Source organism: Vigna angularis, chromosome 2 (assembly GCF_016808095.1).
Source record: "Vigna angularis cultivar LongXiaoDou No.4 chromosome 2, ASM1680809v1, whole genome shotgun sequence".
NCBI lineage: Eukaryota > Viridiplantae > Streptophyta > Magnoliopsida > Fabales > Fabaceae > Vigna > Vigna angularis.
Genome location: NC_068971.1, coordinates 29,254,966 through 29,278,368, shown reverse-complemented (window position 1 = coordinate 29,278,368; position 23,403 = coordinate 29,254,966). Strand labels below are relative to the sequence as shown.

Below are 23,403 nucleotides of genomic sequence, written 5' to 3'. Positions count from 1 at the left end.
TAATAAGTAATTTAAATATAATATATTTGGAATTTTTATGTAACTGTAAAACTCCCTATCTAGCTAATTTTTAGGAAATACACTAAAAATATTAGCTAAAGGGAAAGTTTGGCATCAACCTATTTTTCCATTAACGCCTTGGATTGTTTTCCTGCTTCCATGGTTTCCAATTTTCTTCCTTCTTAGGGAAAGTAGTAAGTAATTGAAGTTCTTAGTTGGAAAATCCTTTGAAACTAGAATTAGCATGTAACCCACCTCGTATGACAATGAATACCGATAGATTTGATGTGGTGTTTCATCCTCACTTCCAATCCTTTCACCCTGCACTTTCAATTTCCATAAATACCCTCTAATTAATAAGATAGTTTAATTAATTCTTTTTGTTGAGGAATTCTATACATGAATTAAATGAAGCATAGAAACAGTTGTGAGTGAATTGAATGAAGCTTTGAAAGTTAAATATATAGTTTCAAACACTTGTACTCAATTTAACCTTTTCGAGTGTTTTATTTCATTTCTTCTCATCCTCATTTGTTAAATTTTGAGAAATTTGAGAGAGTTTTTGGCTTGGAGGTGTTAGAGGCAGGTTGAACGTTAAGGTTGAAGGCAGCAGGTGGTAGTGCTATGTTAGTAGTTCACATTGTCGTTGAAGTTTTTTGAAAATTCTATTTCGATGCATGAATTTATATTATCGGATTTGGATATACAATAAAGAGCACATCGGATATCCATATTTGATGAAAAGACATTCGATGAAAAACATCATATATCGACAATCAGATATCAACATCGGATGAAAAAAGAATCGACATTGTATTTACGTTTTTACAAGATTTTTTAAAATGTTTACGTGTTTATTTTCCATATCCGATGTTATGGGCTTATTTTTCATATCCGATACAACGTGCTTATTTTTCATATTTGATGCATGTTTACCTTATTTGCTTTTTCATTATCATTTATAACAACTTTTTAAAAAGTTTGTTTTATAAAAAATTAAATAAAACCAGTTGTTAACTTAATTGTAAAGATTGTTTACTAACATATATATGAATTATTGAATATGTTTGTTTAGAATATAAATTATTTTATTTTAAAATGATTAATTTTTTTTTTGTTTCTTGACATATAAATGTAGATGAGAGGCGATATTTTAATATATAACATAAAATTAACTAAAACTTTATATATCTATATACATATATTAAGATATTTATTTATTTTTAGTAATTATAATAGTGTATATATATAGTAAATAATTAATTATTAAAACCAGTGTTTGTTATAATTATTTAATTTTGTTAATATCAAAAATGCATTTTAAATGTTTAATTTTTATAATATAAAAAATGAATATTTATAGTTATTTAAATTATTTTTAAGTTTATTATATTATTTATAAATTTATAATTTATTATATTAGTTTATGATTTTATAATTTAATTATTAATTTTTAATTTATTGTATTAGTTTTTATTTTGTTAAAAAATTTGTATATATTATAAAATTAAATAATATATTATTACAAACAAAAAAACTTAAATTTCTAAAAAATTATACAAATTTTAACTATTATTAAATAATTATAAACAAAAATATTTATTTGAAATTAAATTTAATTAACTCAAATTTTTATATAATATAAATTCATAATATTTCATTAAAAAGGAAAATATGTATCTGTGTAGAGAGAAAATAAGAAGGAGAAATGAAAATAAGAAGGAGAAATGAAATTAAGAAGAGAAAGCTTCTGAAGAGGAAGTGTAAGTGTTGGAGAGAAGAAAGCAAGCAATGAAATTTAAGAGTGAAAGAAGGAGAGAGAAACCCTAAAACTGAACTGAAATTGTTTAAAAATCTTTGACCAGATTTTATTTTATTTTCTACAAATTAAATGTAGTTTTAATTAAGGGTGAAATTGACATTTTTTTTAAGTTTGGAGGTGTAAGATGAAAGGGTTGGAGGTGCAAGGTGAAATACCCTCCATAAATTTTAGTCTTTGTACTTCATATTATATTGTTCTCAATAATAATTTTCATATAATCATTAGAGACATGAGAAGAAAAATTTCTTCCACCTCATATTAAGTGGTCGATATTCAAACTATAGTTTTCAGTGTGATTATAGTGTTAACATAGAGCGTGTAGTAATATTGTAGTACGTGTAATAAATTTGTCTTTGTCGTGTCTATATGTATATATTTTTAAATATTGTTATTATAATTTTTTAAATACAATTAATTTGATTTGTAAAGAGTAAAATGAAATACTAAAAGTGTTTAAAAGTAATAAATAATTAATAAAATTATTAAAAAAATCCAAAAGAAAAATGTGAGTTACAAAAGTATTGTCAAATGAAATATAAATAAATTTTAGTAAAATTTTTAATCATAAGTATAACATACAACAAAATATTAACAAATAAAATATAAACAATTTTTAGTAAAACCTAAATTTAAAAGTATAACAAACCACAAAATATTATCAAATAAAATATCTAACAACTCATAGAGAATGTTGTTATCTCGAAGAAGACATGCAAATGAATACAAATCAACTATTATTTCACTATCAAAGTGTGTGTTACAAGGAAGAGTTAGGAGTCCTTATATAGCTTTAGGAGAGGAAGAATGGTGAAAGAGCTAGGGAATGTGGGACTATATGTAATTTCACCCTTGCTGTTAATTTGAGTGAATGACGTTAAAAATTCATACACGTGGCATACTGACTTTAAAAATCTAAATTGTGGCACATTGAGGATGTTAGTGACGTGGGTTTTATAAAATTTGGGATTTCATTAAATCTCTAATTTGCCAAAATCCCTAATTAAAGGGATTGTGATCTCTGCATCGGAGCTCTTTAAACAAAGCTTTGGTTAGTAATCATTGGTCCTCACCAAATCATTCTTTTGCAGCATTCTCCCAAACACTTCCCATGCTTCTTCATACAACTCATTCTCCATCAACCCATTGATCAACTCAGTCCATCGTTCCTCCGAGGCATTGTTTCGAACAACGCTCAATCCCATCCTCCACCTTATACGCATCAACCATGGTGGTATACGACACGACATTCGGATGTGACATCTCTTTGAAGAGTCTTTATGTGTCCCTCACGCGTCCGAACCTCGCTAATCCCGAGATCACGACGTTGTACGAGTCAGCGTTCTTCTTTGGCGTTGCGGCGAAGTAGCGAAAAGTGTCATCAAGGTTGTCGTTTTGGACGCACGCGGCAAAGATGGAGTTCCAAGAAACAAACATTTCGTAGTGGCATGGAGTGAAAAAGTGATTTTGTAAAAAACTTCAAACAACACCTCAAGCACCCTTTAATTAAGGATTTTGACAAATTAGATATTTCAAATTAGGGATTTAATGAAATCCCAATTTTTTTAATTTAAAAATAACAAAATTCATGTCACTAACATTCTTAATGTGCCACGTGTCTTAGGTTTGCAAAGTCAGCATGCCACGTGACTATAATCTTAACGTCATTTACTCAAATTGACTGCAAGACTACAATTGAATTAATTTTGCACGAATAGGGACCTAATTCAGATAACAAAAAATAGAAGGGTTTATTTGAGACGTTTCTACATAAACAGGGACCTCGAAAATAATTAAACTTAAGATCATTAGATTGGAAGATTCTTATGTTTAGAAATAAAGCGCGACTGCAGGTTTTCAGAAGAAGATCATTTAGGTAAGAGAAGAGATAATTGCATAAAAGTTTTTACACTGGTTCGCTCCAACTAAGCTATGTCTAGTGTCCTCCGCAGAGATTAGCACTACTTCTGGTACTCAACAACCCCGCTGAGATTTCCTTTGAGTATTAACACCACTCTTAGACTCAACAACCCCACCGAGATTTCCTTTGAGTATTAGCACCACTCCTGGTACTCAACAACCTTAGCCGATATTTCCTTTGAGTAATCGAACCACTCTTAGTATTTAGCAACCTTTCCAAGATTCCTCAACTCCAACGGAGTTCAGTTGTAAGTATTCTAATTCTCTTCAGAATTGCATCAACGATTGCTTACAAACTGTTCAAACTATATCTCTCATCGAGAAGATTTGATTACAATACAAAACAATCTAAACACTCGCAGGTGTTTCTCTCTTTTCACTTACAACAGTAAGTAATATAACAATGAAGTACGAGAGTATCTCTTTCTCTTTTTCTCTTCTCTTCTCTTCAGATATCTTATTTTTCTTGAGATTTTTCTCTTTTGCTTCTCAAGATGAATATTTCGTTGTAAGTTTTTCTTCTCTATGTTATCTTGTTAAGCTATCCTCTTAAATTTCTTTTCGAGAAATCTTATATTTATAGTCTTCATGGATATTTTTCCGTTAGATTGAGTTTGTAGTCTTAATACTCGTGCTTTCTCTTTCTTCTTTGCACAACAGCCGTTAGGTAAGTCAACTTGTTAGAGTAGACATACTTTTTCAAAACTTTGCTTGAAATAAGTTGTACATCTCTTTATATATGACTTCAAGTGAAGAACATTCTATGAATATCATGTTTGTCTCTAACGTCCACTTTATATATGTTTTTGTAAAACTCTGGAATTACACTTTTAGTATTTGAGTGTGATAGAACTCTTAAAAATTTAAAATTTTTTGTATATATATTTTGATGTTATAGTTATATTTAAATAACTTAAATAACATATATGTTTGTTTGAGTTTATGGTTATCTATATTAAATGTATGATGATTATAATAATTAAACACTCTCAAAATGATATTCCTACAAAAGTTATTAAAGTTTTCAAATAATTTCTATCATCTAAAATTAATATTATTGTAATAACAGATTTTAAATCTTTTTCATTATTATTAATGGTAGTAGTTACACAAACAATATTATTAGAATTAATTGGTTTTTTAATTAATTGAATAGAATTTCTCAGTTTATTTCCTTTTTTTCTTTATTTAATGACTTATTACTATAAATTAATAAAATATTCAATTAATTTTTATCATTTGAAATTAATTAATGCTATTAGTAACTAAATCGTAAAAAAGGAATTATAGTTATAAATATTAACTTATTAAACACATTTCAATTCAGTTTCTTTCCTGTTTATTTTATGACTTATTACTATAAATTATGAAATTTTTGAAATAATTTTGTTCATGTAAAATTAATATTATATGTAACTAAATTATAACAAAAAACCTGAAAATCTTTAACACATAATATAAAATTCATATATTTAAGTATCAATTACTAATGCAGTTTATAAAAATTCAACTTAACAATTTCTAGTTAACTTTTAATAACAATTAAAATGTTGTTTCTCAAGTAATAATGCATTCAAAAAATTAATTTACTTTAAAGTTACCTTTAATTTTTTTTTTCAACCCACTAAACTTTTCTGATTCTCAACAAAGTAATATGTTTTCCATACTATTTTTTCAAAATTTCCTCTATCCTTTCAAAACCTTTTCTTTTAGGGTTAAATATGTTTTTGTCCCTTAAGTATCACACGAATTTGGTTTTAGTCTCTACTCGAAACTTTGATGGTTTTTAGTCCTCATAGTTTTGAAACTCTTACTATTAGTCCTTAAAATTGGACGGCGTTAACTTTTAGTAGATGTGGCAAACGGTGAGGCCACGTTTTATGCCAGCTACCCTGTTCACTCTCTGCCACATTGGTTGTTTAAGTTTTGAAATGAGATTAAGTGATTGACACGTTGATTGAAATCAGATTAACAATTAGGGTTCTTAATTGGGCAAAGTTTATTTTTTCAATTGGGCAAAAGTAGTTTTACTCGAAGCATTGTACTCCAAGCATTATACTCGAAACCTTCCACTCGAAGCATTCTATCTAGGTAGTCCTTGCGGTGCTCGTGAAAGAAACAATGAGTGTGAAAGACAAGCGTAAAGGTAAGCTAAGCTATTGTTTTTCTTTTTCGGTTATGGTTGTTGCAATTTGGGCATAAAGCGTTGATGTCTGAATGTAGGTCTAGAAATGGTTTTCGACATTTGTTTGCATCACATGGGGAAGTTTGTTAGTAATAAGGGGCTACAATATGTTGGAGGAGAGATACACGTGATCAAAGGACTTGATCCGGATCGTTGGTCATATTTTGAAGCAGTTGGAATAGTTAAAGAATTTAAGTATGATGCAAACTTCAAACTATGGTGGAAGGGGTCGAAACAAAGGCTGGTGAATAATGTAAGATTATTGCGTGATGACAGGGAAGCACTATACTTGGCTAAATATGCAGAGGAGAATAAGAAAGAGGTAGAAATCTATGTTCAACATGTTCCTGGTGAGGTAGTGGAAGTTCACTTTCTTAGTTGTGGTGAAGTGGCAGATGAAGTAAAAGTGGAAGAGAAGGAAGTGGTTTCCAAAGTGGGTGACGAAGAGGTTAATTTACATGAGGAAGAAGTGGCTGAGATTGTAGAAGAGGGTGGAATGGGTCTGGAAGAGGGTGATGGTGCTGTAGAAGAGGGTGAATGTGTTGAGCAACAGGGTTCACATGTTAATGTGGCTGTAGAGGTTAAAATGGGTGAGGAAGAGTGTGATGGTGGTGAGGAACATGAAGAGGTTGAAATGGGTGAGGAAAGGGAAGAGTGTGATGGTGGTCATGAACAGGAAGAGGTTGAAATGAGTGAGGAAGAAGAAGAGTGTGATGGTGGTGACAAATGGGAAGAGGTTGAAATGGGTGAGGAAGAAGAAGAGTGTGATGTTAGTGATGAACAGGAAGAGGTTGAAATGGGTGAGGAAGAAGAAGAGTGTGATGGTGGTGATGAACAGGAAGAGGTTGAAATGGGTGAGGAAGAAGAAGAGTGTGATGGTGGTGATGAACATGATTATCTTCGTGAAGAAGAGGAAGGGGGGAATGTGGTTGAGGGGGAAGTAGAAGCTTCAGCTAAAGAATGTCTGGATGACAGTGAAGAAGACAGAATGACTAATGATGATGATGTGTTTGGTGTTGAGCATGATAGGGTGGACCAAGTTCGTAGAAACATTAATCCAGTTTTGGATAGGTGGAATGCAATGAAAAAAAAGAAGAAACGTGTGACTAGAAGAGGTAATGTTGGGGAAGGTTCATTTATAATGAATGAAGAAGTTGGAGATCATGACATCAATGAAGAATACAATCGTGAAGAATTGGATTCAAATGTAGATAGTGATGAGGATGTGAGGTTGAAAAAGGGAAACTTTAAAAAGTATAGAAAAGATGATATGAACAAGAACTTCAGATTCGAATTGGGGATGAAGTTATGTTCATTAAAGGAATTTAAAAATGCACTAATGGAGCATAGTGTATTACATGGAAAAGAGGTTAAGTTTATGAAGAATGACCTGAACAGAGTAAGGGCAGTTTGTAAAAACAAATGTGGTTTTCTTATTATGGCTAGCAAGGTAAGAGGAAAGCAAACATTTAGGGTCAAAACCTTGGTTGGACGACACAGTTGTGGAAGGGTTTTCGGAAACAAAAATTCAAATGTAAACTGGATTGCACAAGTATTAGTAGACAGGTTTGTAAATGTGGCTAACATGACAGTCAACCAAATCATTAATGACATTAAGAAGTCATTCAGTGTTACAATAACTGCTTGGAAAGCTAGAAAGGCCAAGCAAATTGCTTTGGATTCTTTGGTTGGTGATGGAGAACGACAATATGGTCGTCTATATGATTATGTGGGTGAATTGCTAAGAATGAAGTTTGGAACCTTTAAAATTAAAGTGAATCAACCCCAACCAAGTTTGCTACCAAGATTTGGGTCATTTTATATGTGTTTAGAGGGCAGTAAGCAAGGCTTCTTAGGAAGTTGCAGGCCCTTCATAGGGTAGGTGGTTGTCATCTGAAGACAACATATGGTGGTCAGTTGTTGGTGGCAGTGGGCAGAGACCCCAATGACCAATATTTCCCACTAGCTTTTGCTGTGGTTGAAAATGAATGCAAAGAAAGCTGGAGATGGTTTTTGACACTACTTCTGGATGATATTGGGGGCATTGATTATCAATGTTGGGTTTTCATTTCTGATCAACAAAAGGTATTTTCATTTTAATGTTTTCCTATTTTTATTTCGTAGCAGTGACATTATTTACTATTGACCAAGACCTTTTGTGTTTTGGTGGAGGAAGGCTTATTAGAGATCTTATGATGGGGGCTGCCAAGGCCACATTTCAACAGGACTGGGAAAAGAAAATGGGTGAGTTGTCAAATGTTAACATTGATGCTTACAATTGGTTGCTAGTTATTCCAACTAAGTGTTGGTGTAAACATGCATTCAGTAGTTATCCTAGATGCGATGTCTTGATAAATAATTTGTCTGAGTCATTTAATAGTACAATTTTACTAGCTAGAGACAAACCTTTCATAACTATGATGGAATGGCTTAGAACTTACATTATGAGTAGGTTTGCAACACTTAGAGAAAAAGCAAAGACATATACAGGAGTTGTGATGCCTAAACCACGAAATAGGCTTGATATGGAAGTAGAGAAGAGTGGAAATTGGATTCCAACTTGGGTAGGGGCTACAAAATTTGAAGTCACTCACGGGTTTACAATGGATAACTTTGTAGATGACCTAAGTAACCATTCATGTAGTTGTTACTTTTGAGATTTGGTAGGAATACCTTGCAGGCACGCTGTGGCTGCCATAAATTACAAAGTAGAAAACCCTGAAGACTATGTACATCCTTATTACAAGAAAGAGGCTTATGAAACTTGTTATGGCCCTGAAACTATTCCAATCAATGGACAACAACTGTGGTCTACTTATGAATCTGGTGCACTACTGCCTCCAATTTATAAAACACCCCCTGGGAGGCCTAAAAAACTAAGAAGAAGGGAGGCTGATGAATATGTGAGTAATATAAATTGTCAAAGAAGAATCTTTTTATGAAGTGTAGCAGCTGCATTGAATTTGATCATAATGTAAGAACATGTAAAAGGGGAAAGAAAAAGGTACAAAATCACTCTTTTACAACTTCACTTATTTACACATTCATAATTATTTTCACTATGATAATTGCAATGTCGCTTACTTCCATTTACAGAACACAAGGAGCACTTCAAGTGCAGGAGGATCTGGCAGCACAAGGGCAACTCCCATTGCAGGAGGTTCTCAAGCCCAACTAGCTCCATCAACGTCACAAGGTGGAGGAACATCAAGAATAGGGACTTCTCAACTAGGACGACCTCAAAGTGGCAGTGGAGCAGGGCCTGCATCAAGTCACCAAGGTGGAAGAAGAACATCCTCACGACTACTGGTTGCACAACATCTAGGGTCCCAAGCTAGTACCAATTGAAGATTTATTGTAGCCAAACGTTTATTTTAATGTATTTTGTAAGTCACACTCATCCACTTAGGGAACAATAGTAGTGGGTACAGTGGTTGCTTTTAACATCTACCATCATATGTAATTGTAAACGACCACTTAACTTATTTTAGTACTGTTATTACAATACTTTTTGTCAGTGATAAGGGACCACTTAACTTACTTATCTTATTTAATAGTATGGGACCACTTCATATTATATCCTGCTTCTTGTTGTATTCCATCTTTGCATTATGCCAAGTTAACTTTATTTATTCCAAGTTCAGATTTACAGATACTCTGCTTAGTCAATTTTAGCAGGCAAACTCTGCTTAGTTCAGATTTCCAGATCCGGGAGATGGAAGTGGGTGAACCATGAGTGTAAGACTTGTGTAAAATAAAAATATACTTTTATTTTACTATATTTTGTGTTACTAAATAATTAATTATGATATGTTTGTGTAATGAAAATATTAAGAAAGTGAATAAAATAAATTAATTAGAACTAATGTTATCTTAATTTTAGAAAATACTTTTACTGATGCCTTAGCTTTTGGATGACAAAAAGAATAAATTGAGAAGTGGGAGAACTCTTTGGTTTAAGGAAGGGTGTATTATGTTGTGGTGCATGCCTCTGTGAGTTTTCTTTTAAGGGACCTATAATAATAAATGATGGAAAGAGAAAGCCATTTTTTTGTTGGAAAAAGAGTGTTGGTATTAAGCTATTAGGCTATTAGGCATTTACGTGAAATGGGAAGAAGTGGACCTAATGTAGTATGAAATAATGAATAATATTATATGTAGAAAAGGACAAAAAGGTGGGACCGTGAGGTTGGAAGATGAAATGTTATTATAAAGAAAAAGAAAAGAAAAGTTGGATGGTGTGAGAAGTAGTTTACGTAAGGTAGTAAAATGGAAAGAGCATGGTTTTGTATTTGTGTTTCCTCTTTTTGACATGAATTGAGTTTCTGAAAGTGACAGTGTCGACAGTAGGTGTTGAAATGTGTTTCCATAGCTTGGCTTCTTTTGTTTTGTAGGGATTTGGATAGATTATAGGGTTAAGTAGGAATCATATAGTTAAGCTATTAAAAACGTGAATTTTGACTTAGAGGAGAACCTACCATTTTCTTATATAAACTTAGTCTATGTGAGAGAATGGAGGAATATACATACTATGCTAAATCATAGGTTCGAAGGGTAGTTTTGAATTGTGGGAAGCACTGTTGCTACGCAAGGAAAGGAAGCCATCTTGGTCTTTGCTTTGAACCTCAAACGGTTGTGGAAACTCACTGGAACTAGAGGTAAGGGGGGAAGCCTGGGAATATATTATTTGTGTGGAATGGGTTTATAGTTGTATCTATGTTTATATGGATGCATGGGATTTTACGTGTTGTGTGGCATGAAGGGTAGTTTATCCATGTTTATTTTGGGAACTTATAATTGTTTTAAGGTATGCATGCTTTGGTTTCATGGGGTTGCTAAGTGTATGATTATTCCTTTGGTTATGCTTAATCCATGGTTGTATATATTTTTCCTTGAACTCTTTACCTTGCAATAAATGGGAGATGGGTTGTTGAGGAACACATTCCCACACTTTTTAACCAAAAGTGTGATGGGTGGGTGACTAGAGTTTTCTCTTCCAGTTAGAGGAAGAGAATGAGAGTGTGTGGATCTTGTAATTGTGTGCAAAGAAGAGGAAACCTAATAAAAAAAAAAGTAAATAGGGGTTGTTTAGTTGTATGGGTCTTACGTAAAAGATGGGAAGAAAAACTAAGAGTTGGGTTTTAGTGGAAATGGAAAAAGGGCATAGAGGGGTTGTACATGAAGCTTTGAAAAAAAAATAAAAGAAGAAGAGTGAGTGGTTACGTGAAAAAGGAGTAGAAATGAGAGTTGGGTTCTTTTGAAAAACAGAAGAAAAGAGAGAGGTGGAGAGTTAGCATGGTGACTTTAAGTAAAATCAAGAGAGAACAAAAAGAATGGTTTAGGTTTAGTTGGAGAAAGAGGAGATGATGGATAGTAATAGTGGTAGTTGTGGGTTAGAGGTTTCTAAGTGTAGTTTTGGAGAAGTTGAAGTTGTGTGAGAAGAATGAACTAAAAGGAGAAGAAAGGGAGGGGTACATGTTTTACGTAAAGTGGTGAGATTTTGGTATTAAAAATAGAAAGAGAAGGAAGAAGTTGATTTTAAAGGTGGAAGAAAAGAAGAAGAATGAAAATGGGGTGGATATGACGTTACATAACAAGAGAGAGAAAATAAGAGAAGTTTAGGAATTTAGATGGACCCGCGTAGGCCCCACCATGGAGAAATAATGTTTTATTTTATTTTAAATTATAGGGGGTGAACTTAGGAAAATAAGAGGGTGTTGTAGAAATGTTGGAATATGGGTCGGACTGTGAACTTAGTAGTTCCAGGGGTGCATCTGAAATTTTATCTTAGTAGACAGGGTGTGAATCCAGTAATTTTAAGGGGTACTTCAGAAATTCTGTCTTAGTGGATAGAGATGTGAACTTCGTAATTATAGGGGGTGTGTCAGAAAATTTGTCTTAATAGATAGAGGTGTGAACTCCGTCATGTCAGGGTGTGCCCAGAAATTCTGTTTTGAAGACAGGGGTGTGAACTTAGCAATTTCAAGGGGTGCACCAGTAAAAAAAAAAACTCTCTTTTAAACAATTATTGAGAATTGTTGGTTAATTTCTTTGGTATTATTTTAAAACAATTATTGAGAATTGTTGGTTATTATCTTGGTCTATTGTTGGTTTATTTATACATGTTATTGAGAATATGTATGAATTCGTGATTGAGCACGTTTATTTGGAGGAGGTACATACACTATGTTATTTACTTGTAACTCCGTTTGTCTTTTGAGCATTTTTGCTAGTCTCGCGTGAGACTGAGATTCGAGTGTCACCTTCTTCTGCGCGAGAAGGTGAATGTCTCGCCCAATGACTTCGGCTCGTGTTGAGTATAGTGCATCGTTACGCGTAATATCGATGTTTTTACTCGTTAGTCCTTGAGGAGTCGGGGAGATAGGTCTGAAGTCGCGATGGAAGACGACTCGAATCGCCTGTTATTGAGAACAGGTTATGACGACGAATTACAAGTAAACGACAATAGTTTATGAAAGACTAGTCTGCAATGTCATGTGTGTCGATTTATATTAAATCATGGAAATTGTTATAGTTTATATGAAATGGGTTTATGATGTGATACTTCTGGTTACTCACCCTTGCATGTTGTGGTTGTGGTTTCCACCTACGATGATCGTACTTGTACGGGAGTAGATGGTATTGCAGATAAAGCTGGATTGGAATAGCTCTTCGAGAGAGACGGGAAATAAAACTTGTTGGGATTTTTATAATGTTTTCTTATTTATGTTCGTTTGATTTTGTTATTTTAAGAAACAATTAAGATTTGGTTTGTTGTAATGTATGAACTTATGATGTGTGTATGGTTTGTTTATGTGTGGTATATTTAAAAAAAAACACTTTCATAAGATTCATGCTTCAAGATTATTAATATTATTATTAATATTTCCTATAAGGGGTGTTACAATGAGCAGTTGTTTATGATTAATTTTAATGAGTTGAATGCTAAAAATGCTACCTTCGGTTAATTCTTAAAAGTAAAAAGTGAAAGACAGTTGAAAAAAATTAAGTGTTAACTATTTGTCATTGGTTGTTTAAAAATGTTTAGTGATGACTTAATGTCTTCTGTAAGCATGGAAAATTTCCTGAAGGTTTTCAGCTAATGTTAGTTAGGCGTGAAGGCTCTGTAGTTTCTTAATGCCTGCTTCTAGTTTTTTCATTTACTTAGAGAACTATCTTTGATTCTCCAAGGATTAATGCCTGCTTCTAGTTTCTTATGCTTCCCAATGTTTTCTTTATTAACATACAACAAAAGTCCAGTAATAGTGGTGGAATGTTAAAGGGAAAAAAAGTTAATCATCAAGTGGCAACACAAGTAAATTATTTGGAGAATTTAGTCAAGCAAAATTTGGAGACAAACTCAAGTACCTCATTTATTCAACCATAATTCTTAATTGCAATTCATCTTCAACAAAAACATAATACAAAAGAAAATTGTTAACGCCCATGACAAAACAAACAACACTAACATCATTTTCCCAACTTTCTTCTCTTGTTCTAATTTCCTTTTCAGCTTGCCGTTCTTCTTCCTTAGATCCAGTACAAGTTTTTCATTTTCCAAACACATTTCAAGTTCTTCACGTTTTCTTTCAAAGCTTCTTTCAATTTCAGAAACTCCTTCATCATGTCATTCAAAGTAATTACAACTTGAATTACTTTGCAATCAAAATAACACACGATTAATACAAAATTCAGCACATGAACTGAAAGATTTAATCACTTACTGCCAATTTCTACATCTATAAAACATTCTTCCTTTGTTCTTCACAGTAGTTGCCTTCAAAAGCAACAATGTTTCACCACAACCACACAATTTGGATGGTAATCGTGAAGATGATCCACAACTTTGCGACTTTCCCGAACCAATTGACCTTCGCATCCAACCATTTCCTCCACTCTCACCTTTCATTTCACTACAACAAAGAAATCCCTTCATCAGCTTTGGTGCCCACCCAAACCCTATATCCCTAATCCTTGTATTCTTTTATAATACTTAATAAATATAATACTTTTTATTATTTTAAAATACATTCCAAATTTCAGTTTTCTTTTCTTTATTCAATAACTTATTAGCAAATATTAATAAAATATTCAATTAAATTTTATCATTTAAAATTTATATGATACATAAATAATTCATAACAAAAAAAAGGAGAAATATTAACAAATAATTTATTAATAATTTAATAAATTCCTATTTTACATTGTCTAATAAAATAAAATATTTAACAAAATAATTAACATCAAATAATTTTTTTAAGAGAAATCCTTGCATTGCATGGTATAGATATTAGTTAATGAAATAATTAGAGGTTCCATAAAATCATAAATAATTCACTTAAATATTACTTTAGTTAATATAATTATGTACTTTTATTCATAGGAATTATAACAAGTATTTCAAACATTATCACTCAATTATATGATAATAATTAAGCCCCCACATTGCATGGTATAGATATTAGTTAATGAAACAATTAGAGGTGTCATACAAATCATAAATATTTCACTTAAATATTACTTTTATTAATATAATTGTGTACTTTTATTCATTAGGAATTATATTATTTCATACATTATCACTCAATTATATAATAATAATTATATATTGAAAGAAATCCTATCATTATTATCAAATATACAAATATATTACCATAATTCATGTATAATTTAATTATTTAATTGGTCTATTTTATCAAAATATATAATCATTTCAATAACTTTGATTGCTATAATTATACTAAATAATCTTAAGAATTAAATAAAATTTAGATGATAAAAAAACTAATATACATGTGACATCTTTTCATGCAGTGATTTTTTACAAATTGTAAATGTTAACATACATTTCTGAAAAATAAAATATAAATTGCACATTCATATTTTTCAGTTATTGATAAATAAAAAAATTGTTTTTACTAGATTTAAGGACTAATGTTAATTTTTTATAATATTTAAAATTAATATTCTGAATATCTTGAATATATTTAATCTTTTAAAAGTAATAAACCCATGTACCCATTTAAACAAATAGTATCTTAACTGAATAGTGGACATGAAACTTAAGAAAATGGTCAAAAGGAGTGATCGCTCTCGGCCCGGCCCGCAAAAGCCCATATGTTAACATAGTAAGAAAAGAAACTGAAACCCTAACAATTGGCCTATAAATACGACAATCCCTTGTGTAATCCTACGATCAACAACCGAAGCCTCTTTTCCCAAACACCCTAGTTTGTAATACCTTCCTCTCCTTCTGCAGCTCTTTCGTAAATTTGATTTGTTGTTTCTCGCCTGGGCAAAGATGAAGAGTGCTTGATTATTCTGACACCTCTTGTATGAGACGGATCTTTGCTAAAGGTTTCGTCTTTGAGCACAGAAAGCAACTCTCTGAGTCCAACAACATTAGGGTTGATATGTTCTTTTACTATTTCAATTATTTCTTTAATTTCAATTCTATTCAATTAGAGATTCTGCCTAATATTGCAATTCTTTGCACGTCGATTTGGTATGTCAATGAATCTATCGTTAGGCTATATTAAAATTATTTTAATCGACATGTATATGTTTAATATATGTGTTGTCTATCTTTAGCTCCGGGTATCCTTATTTCTTGATAGGATTTCTTGGTGACAAGATAGATAAATATCTTTTGAGAATTTGAACAAATCTTTATTTGTTTTATTTATTTTTAATTTTTAAATGACTTTTTAGATTTATCTTTGGGTTTTGAACATGTGATGTTGAATGATGATAAAATCAGACGGATTCCCACTGATTTTGTATGTGATTTAACAACCAGCTACTACTGACAACATTATGTTCAAAAATATTTCTGCTATGAATTGGTTATACACATTGCATTGTTATATTCTTAGATATATTTTATAATGTATTTTACTTTTTATTTTGTGATAGCCCGTGATGTTAGAAAATATTTGCTACTCTTGATGGGATCACCCATTTGATGATTCTTATCCACCAAGATCTCTGAGGCTCTTACTTTCAAACATTATGTAGATATTTATAAAGTGTATTTTGTATTGTTATTTGAATTGTTTTTACACCTTTGACAATGCGATACAAGTCTATCACGGTCTGCAACATTAACATAAGGAATGCTTCTCTATCTGGTCTGTGTGGATTTGTTCTGTTCCCATATGACTCGTTCCCTTGAAGCTAAATATATTGTGTTGCTTTTCTAAATGTCGATCCCTGGGTATTTTCCCTCTGATACTTTGGGATATTAGTGAAGCAGCTAAATATTTGTTGGATCACATTTTGATAGACTTTTATTTATGTGTTATATTTCTATTATGTATCACATCCTTGTTTGCCGTGTTATTTCTCTGATTTTTTTTTCTACAGTGCTTTGCTTTTCAAGTGACACTTTATTTTGCAGATTGAGAATGGTTTTTATTATTTTTTTATTTGAATTTCCTTTGATGTAAGGAGACGTAGCCTATGTGTAATGTTTGAGACCAGTTCATTATTCTGAATACAAAACATATCATTTACTTCATATCCTCCGTAGGTTCTATCCTCCGTAGGTTCTCATTTCTCTTTATGTGAAATTTGAAAGAGAAAGAAAATGAAATTTTCCTTTACTTCATATTTCTAAGTTCTGTTTAAAGTATATCCTTGAGAAAATCTAATGTAATTTTCGTGGTGGATAAATCAGCATATTTTGAAGTTCTGCACAATAAAGAAATAATATGTAAATTAATTCTCTCAATTTTCTCATATGGACGAAGATAAATGTAATATTGAAAACTAATTATTTAATAACAATAATCGTTATGACAATTTAACTTTATTAAAAATCTTTTTACATTTGGGGGTGATGATTTGATTTAGTAATAGATTTTAAAAATTAGTTTAATTGGTAAAAAATAAAGATGACCAAAATGACTTTTGTTATAAAAGTATTATAAAATATTATTTTGTAATGTTATATTTAATTGTAGAGATGTTTATAAATTGTGAATAATTTATATAATTAATGTTTAAAAATTATAAAAGTTATAATGTAGTAAAATAAATGTATTTTAAAACGTAATATTAAATTGTAATATAATTTAATTTAAATATGGAGAAGCCACTGTGAGATTTTTAATCGGATATTTTAAAAAAATTATAGTTAGTAAGCAAAATTATTATATATATATATATAATATAACAAAAAATTTTAAGATTAAAAGTAATACAATATTGTTTTTAATATATGAATTAAATTAGTAAAGAATATAGAAAAAAATGTATGATTGAAAAATAATTTAAAGAAAACATGAATTTTGTTTAGAAATCCATAAAATTTAGAAGAGAAGTTTATATATAAGATTTAAAAAATACATAAAAACTTTCAAGATTAAATTTAATTTATTAATTAATTTAGTAAAGAATATTTCAAAATAAGGAATATAAAAACAAATGTATGATGATTGTATAAAAATTTAAAGAAAGCATGAATTTTGTTTAGAAATTCATTAAAATTAGAAGATAAGTTTATATATAAGATTTTGAAAAAACATAAAAACTACTATAGAAGGTAAAAAATATTTAATCGTATGCTATAAACAGGATTGCAGAAAAAAAAAAATATATATATATATATATGATAGTTGTGATAGAAGTCGGTACTATGAGTGTCAATTTTTATAAAAGTCGTATTTTTTAAATGCCAAAATCTGTATATATTGATATATTTGATAAAAAAAATTTCTATACTGATAGTGAAAAATAACCCCGCATATAATGTTTTAATAATTATAAGAAGTAAGTTGTAAAGCAAATTTGACATTTGAATTTTACATAATCATTATTGGTGGTTTATACATATTTTAGAGTTATAATTGTTTAGTTATTTGTGAATTATCTATTTATCTTTTTTATTTTTTAAAAACTACGGAAACAAGAATTATCTTAAAGATTATTACATGATTTTTTTAAGCTTAATAGTTTATTTTGTTCTCAATTTTGCTCTGTCAATTACGTTAAATGTTTGAAAAAAGTGTCAAATACATCTTTATTTTGTAAATTTTGCATCAATGAAGTCTCTTCCGTTAAATACAAATAAACGGAGTTAAGAGATTTATGATATGACAGAAGACGTGTTATTTTGTAAGTATATTTATGCTTGTGTTAGTAAATGGTGCAGAGATATAATTTAAGGATGTACTTTGTATTTTCTAGGCTAGGCCTAAGTCCTATTTTCTCTAGGGTTTCTTTTTTTTTTTCTTTTTTAGAAACGAAGGTCTCTTCTCCACCTTCATTAGCAGAAGCTTTGCCCTTCAACGCTGTCGTGCCTCCCTTTGGTCGGACAAAACTATTGTCGGCGTCACCGATCATCGCCAGAGACACCGCTCGCTACTACGGCGTTTCTCCCTTCATGCGCACTTGAGGTAAGCTCTAACACTTACTGACGAGGTTGTCAACACCGTCAACGATGCTTTCCTGCGCAAGCCATCGCCGCGGCCAAGCCAAGATCGTCGACGTCTTCGCGATGCGAGAAGCCCTATTTGATGGCAACATCGTGGAGAAGAGCGGGCTTGCATTTGCGGTGCGATGCCTCCGTTCTCAGGTGGCTTTGCGGCAATAAGGCTTTTTGATTGAAGGTTTCGATTTAGGGCTTTGCAAGAACTCTTCTTCTTTGCCAAAAATTTCTTTTGGTTCTGTGGTTTCGTTGTAGGGGAAGCATCATTGCCATTCAAAATGGAAACCATGGGGTTTTGTCGAAATTGGGTTTCTAAATTTGGGAAATCTTGAGTCTTTGTTTCGATCTCGAGTTGAGATTATGTGCTTCTCTACAAGTTAGGGCTTGAATTGGAGCTCTTGTTTCTCGCGTTTCACACGGGTCGAGCCGTGAAGAGGACGACTTTGATGATTGTTACGTTTGGGGTTTTCCTATTCTTGTGATTCAATTTTGTAATTTGGGGGTTTAACAGGTGGTTTCTGATTTGGGGAATTTCTCGGTCAAGAGTTTTGTTCTTGTGTTCTTGGTCATTTTGGGGTTTCTGATTTTGTTTTGCTTTTGCGATTAGCGATTATGGAGTTTTAGTTTTCGATTTGGAGGTGGTTCTTTGTTTGGTGTTTCTCTATTTTGGTTGGGTTTTGAATGCGCAGGTGATTATATGAGGATGATGGAGATTTTCTAAGGTATGAGTGAAGGTGGTGATACTGGGTGATGAATCTGAGTGTTACTGGGAGTGATGAATGAGGTTGCTGAGAGCAAGAATGAGTACTTTTTTTTGGCAGAGAAAGTTAAAGAAGATGAAATGATGGAAGAATCAAGACCATGGTGCGTGAAGGGTGAATTATTTTCCACGTCAACCTTTAATTCACTAACACATCAACACAAATACACCTAAAGAATAACACGTTAATACTGTTTCTGCCACATCATCAATCCCTTAACCCTGTTTGTTTATATTTAACGAAATGGACTTTATTGATGCAAAATTTACGAAGTGGGAACGTATTTGACACTTTTTTCAAAGGATGGACCTAATTGATAAATTTGGGCAAAAATGGGGACAAAATAAGTTATTAAGCCTTTTTTTATATGTTTTCTTTTTTAATGAGCTATCCCACTACTGGGCCCCCACGCACCACAAAATAAAGGCGTAAGAAAGATGGCCCTACATATCTTGTCTGAGTTCTTTGCTACTAAAACCGTCCGTTTGACTTTTAATCCTGTCGACAAGATGATATTTGTCATATCTTGTCCGAGTTCGGTAATCCCACAATCGTGACCGATTGTCTGTCCTTCTTTGGTGGTACGACCCCCCGGCCATGTCCTTCTTGATAGATACCCCCTGATTGGTTTGGAGAGCTGATGAAGAATGACTTTGACTTAGAACAAATATAGGAAACCGTACGGCTAATGAGTAAAAGCGTGAATGTGTATTTTGTGGAGTTACTCGATCCTACACCTGAATCATTTTGACACCCACATGAGGGTCAAGCGATTCAGAAGATCCAATGGTAATCATGAAAAACATGAGCTGATAGAGATGATCAACGTTACGAGGGGAAACTCACCGACTTGACAACTAAGAATGCAACAAGACATACTTTATTTGATAATTGAACATTGTGAAGTGTAAGTTTGTATGGCCCTACATGGTTTTGGAAACTTTGCCCATGCACCACAAATACAAAACATAACAACTAGACTACAAGCTTTTCATTGAAAAATACTCACAAAAATATCTATATAAATCATACAAACCACAACATTTTAATAAAACTATAAATCAATTTATTTATGTAGCAACAATTTTAACACAAAACCACAAACAAACAAAAAACCAAATTTATATTATTTTTCCTTTGTTATATATTTTATTTTATTATTTTTCTTCGAATTTTACATGACTCACCTCTCAAATAGCTCGACTAGTGTCAGAAACCTCTTGGCCGAGTTTTAGAACATACAAATCGAGGTCCAGAACAATCCGAACAGAAACATCCCTGTTAGCCTAACTCTCGCTCAACCCTGCCAAGAAACATACAATCCAAACAGAAACATTCTTAGCCTAACTCTAGGTCAACTCTGCAAGGTCACGTAGCTTAGACAGCCCAACCCAACCATGCAGCTCGGACATCTCAACCCGTCCATGCAGCTCGGACAGCTCGGCCACAACCAGAAACACAGAATCACAACGCAAACAGCTATACATACAACATGATTTTTAAACGTTATTAGCAACAAAACATGCATAAGTACATACCAACAAAACATCCATATTAAAACACAACAATCTACACCAAATAGGCAAAACAAACACACACTGGACCCTGCACACCAAACCTTAACGCTCCACCACTGGTTTGGTCATTCCTTATGATCACAATATGATTCACAAACACCATATCAGTATGTACACTTAATAATTGGCTCAAGTCTAATCCTACCACCTTATAGTCACTGTACAAACTAACCGTGTTCACAACTACGCAGAATCTCATTTAACGTAGAACTCTTAAAACCACTAAGACAACACTGATAAACCTCGAAACACACCACACCCTATATAGTTTCAATGTTGCAGGTTCTGAACTTAAAACTAAACAATTTCCAACCATCAAAATTCACGGCACCATCATGTTTCAACTTCAAACATTTAATCATAAACCTAAACATTATAAAAACTAGTCCACACAACACATAAACATCACGTCCAATACCAAACTCAAAAATCTTGCACCAAACAGCTTAAAACAACAAGCATTCTTAACCCAAAAACAACATGTATAACCACTGTTTTATAAAGACTGCACTACCAGCAACATATTTCAATTAATCAACACTTCAAACAACATATAACCATTGATTTTTCACCCGAACAACAAGCAATTTAATCTCAACTATACCAATTATCACAACTATTTTACTGCACAACAAATTCATAATTTCCTAAACTTGAAGTTTGATCACATACCTAATTCTTTTGTTGTTTGAAGCCAATGTTCTCTACTGGATTTGTCTTTTCCATCCTGTTTACCTTGACAAGTCTCCGTTTCCACCTCTTTGGTTGTCAATACATGTGTCACTTCCTTCGATTTAGTTGTCTTCCAACATTCATCATAATATATATATATATATATATATATATATATATATATATTAAATTTCTTTAATGTATCGAAAATAATTTATTTTCAATTATCAAAAATTTGATCATGTAGTAAATGCATAATATATTTTCTGATTATACAATACTGATTCTTGGGCTGTCATATCTGACACCTCTGGTGATGGCATCTTGGGCAAGTTATACCTTACATTATTCTATTAACTGGTTTCTTAATTAACAAAACAACCTCTTTCTTTTTGTTTTTTGTTTATTACTCGCCGCCCTTTACTTCAATCAACGTCATGCCTGACGCTATTGAATACCTGCATTCTTGTGCAGGATTTTGTTTCTAGAAACTCTACTGTTTTAACAATAAGCATTGAAATAGAAAAAGACCTATAATAATTTATTAAATTAAGAACAAAGTTTCAATTAGACTTACCAATACTCTTTGGTCTACGTTTCAACCATGATTCTACTTTATTCTCTCGTGGTCGAAAAGGGCCACCCAAAACGCTAAAATAACTTAAGTTCTTATTTCGTATTAATAATTATATAGTTTTTATTATTAGGTGGCATTGAAGAGGGACAATTAAGATTCGTTTTTCTACTAAAACATTTAGTTTTGTATTCAACAAAGTTTATCCATTTTGTATTATTTCACTTTCCATTCAAAATTAATCATTCAATAATTTCAATTAATTAATTTATGCGTTCCATCTAAAGTGCTCTAATGAACCATTATATTATATACACATAAGTTTATGACATAGAAGAATGTGAGTTTGTATAGTTTCAAATGGTGAGTTTGGTTTCGGTCTAAAACTTCAGGACTCTTTTTTGCTTTCTCTTCGAAACCATAAACAACTTATTTTCTATTTAAATAATATAAATATAACTTAATTACACCATTTAAAACTTTAATAACTTCATAATATACAATTTTATATAATTAAATTCTAGAAATTTAATTTAAAAAATAAAATTATTGATTGATTTATATAATTTAAATAATTATATAAAATTATATCACCTAAGAGTTGTTTAGTTAGTGATATTTGCTAACTTTTGAGGACTCCAACTACACTAATTTGAAATATAAGATTGAGAGGAGGGTATATGATGAGCAGGTAATGATAATTTGTCCTTTTTTGTATTTTTTTTAAAATTGTTAGGTTGTTAGATTCAACATACTACTTTTATCTTTTGAAAAGAGCTAAGTTTTAGAGTATTTTCTACATATACCATCCGAATAGCTCAAAACAATCAAAACACACAAAATAGAATATAGGAGTGATCCAAAGATCAAACATCAAGGAGTTAAGAATGTATGACCGGTCTGTAGAAATAATAATATAGAATGCAACTAATAGAAAGATTTAATAACAAATTATAATAATTACATGTGTTTAGATAAATTTTTCATATAATTTTTTTCAGTTGATAAAAACTAATAAAATGAAATTGTTTCGGATGTGAGGGGCTGTGCTGGTTCCACGTCTCCACGTCACTCTCTTCTCGCACTACAAAAAAAACATTTATTACTGACGGTCAAAATCCGTCGGAAACGTCAAAAATCCGTCGATAATGGTATTTTTTCGACGGATTACCGACGAACCTAATTTCGTCGGTAATAACGTTGTCGGTAACCGTTACCAACGGCTTTTTATGGCCGTCGGTAATTACCGAAGGATAAATTCGTCGGTAATGGCAAAAAAAATCCGTCGGTAAGTCCGTCGGTAAATATCTCGATCTGGTTCATCTTCTTCCTCTTTCCCCTTCGTCTGTTTCCTCAAATTTTTTTTTTATCAAACTTTCTTCATTCCTAAACCAAAACAACAATCCAATTCATTCCAAAACCAAAATCAAAGACTAAACTTAGGTTGTCCAATTGTTTTAGAAAC

At 31.7% G+C, this 23,403-nt stretch overlaps 1 long non-coding RNA gene and 3 other non-coding genes across 8 annotated transcripts; 3 read left to right on the top strand and 1 right to left on the bottom strand.

The window, feature by feature from the left end:
* Window positions 1–306: 306 nt before the first annotated feature.
* On the bottom strand, window positions 307–21,633 carry LOC128195444 (uncharacterized). 5 transcript variants are annotated; one of them, XR_008246987.1, is made up of 3 exons: window positions 21,365–21,518; window positions 20,303–20,594; window positions 307–321 (listed from the first exon to the last, which is right to left on the bottom strand). It is a non-coding gene; the product is annotated as an uncharacterized LOC128195444 (long non-coding RNA). The 5 variants fall into 5 exon arrangements; XR_008246984.1 differs by lacking the exon at window positions 307–321 and adding an exon at window positions 13,318–13,837; XR_008246985.1 differs by lacking the exon at window positions 307–321 and adding an exon at window positions 17,876–19,752.
* LOC128195700 (small nucleolar RNA snoR1) lies at window positions 15,219–15,318 on the top strand. Its single transcript, XR_008247496.1, has one exon. It is a non-coding gene; the product is annotated as a small nucleolar RNA snoR1 (small nucleolar RNA).
* On the top strand, window positions 15,663–15,738 carry LOC128195695 (small nucleolar RNA R12). The gene has a single exon (XR_008247491.1). It is a non-coding gene; the product is annotated as a small nucleolar RNA R12 (small nucleolar RNA).
* On the top strand, window positions 15,838–15,919 carry LOC128195673 (small nucleolar RNA SNORD24). Its single transcript, XR_008247470.1, has one exon. It is a non-coding gene; the product is annotated as a small nucleolar RNA SNORD24 (small nucleolar RNA).
* Window positions 21,634–23,403: the final 1,770 nt, after the last annotated feature.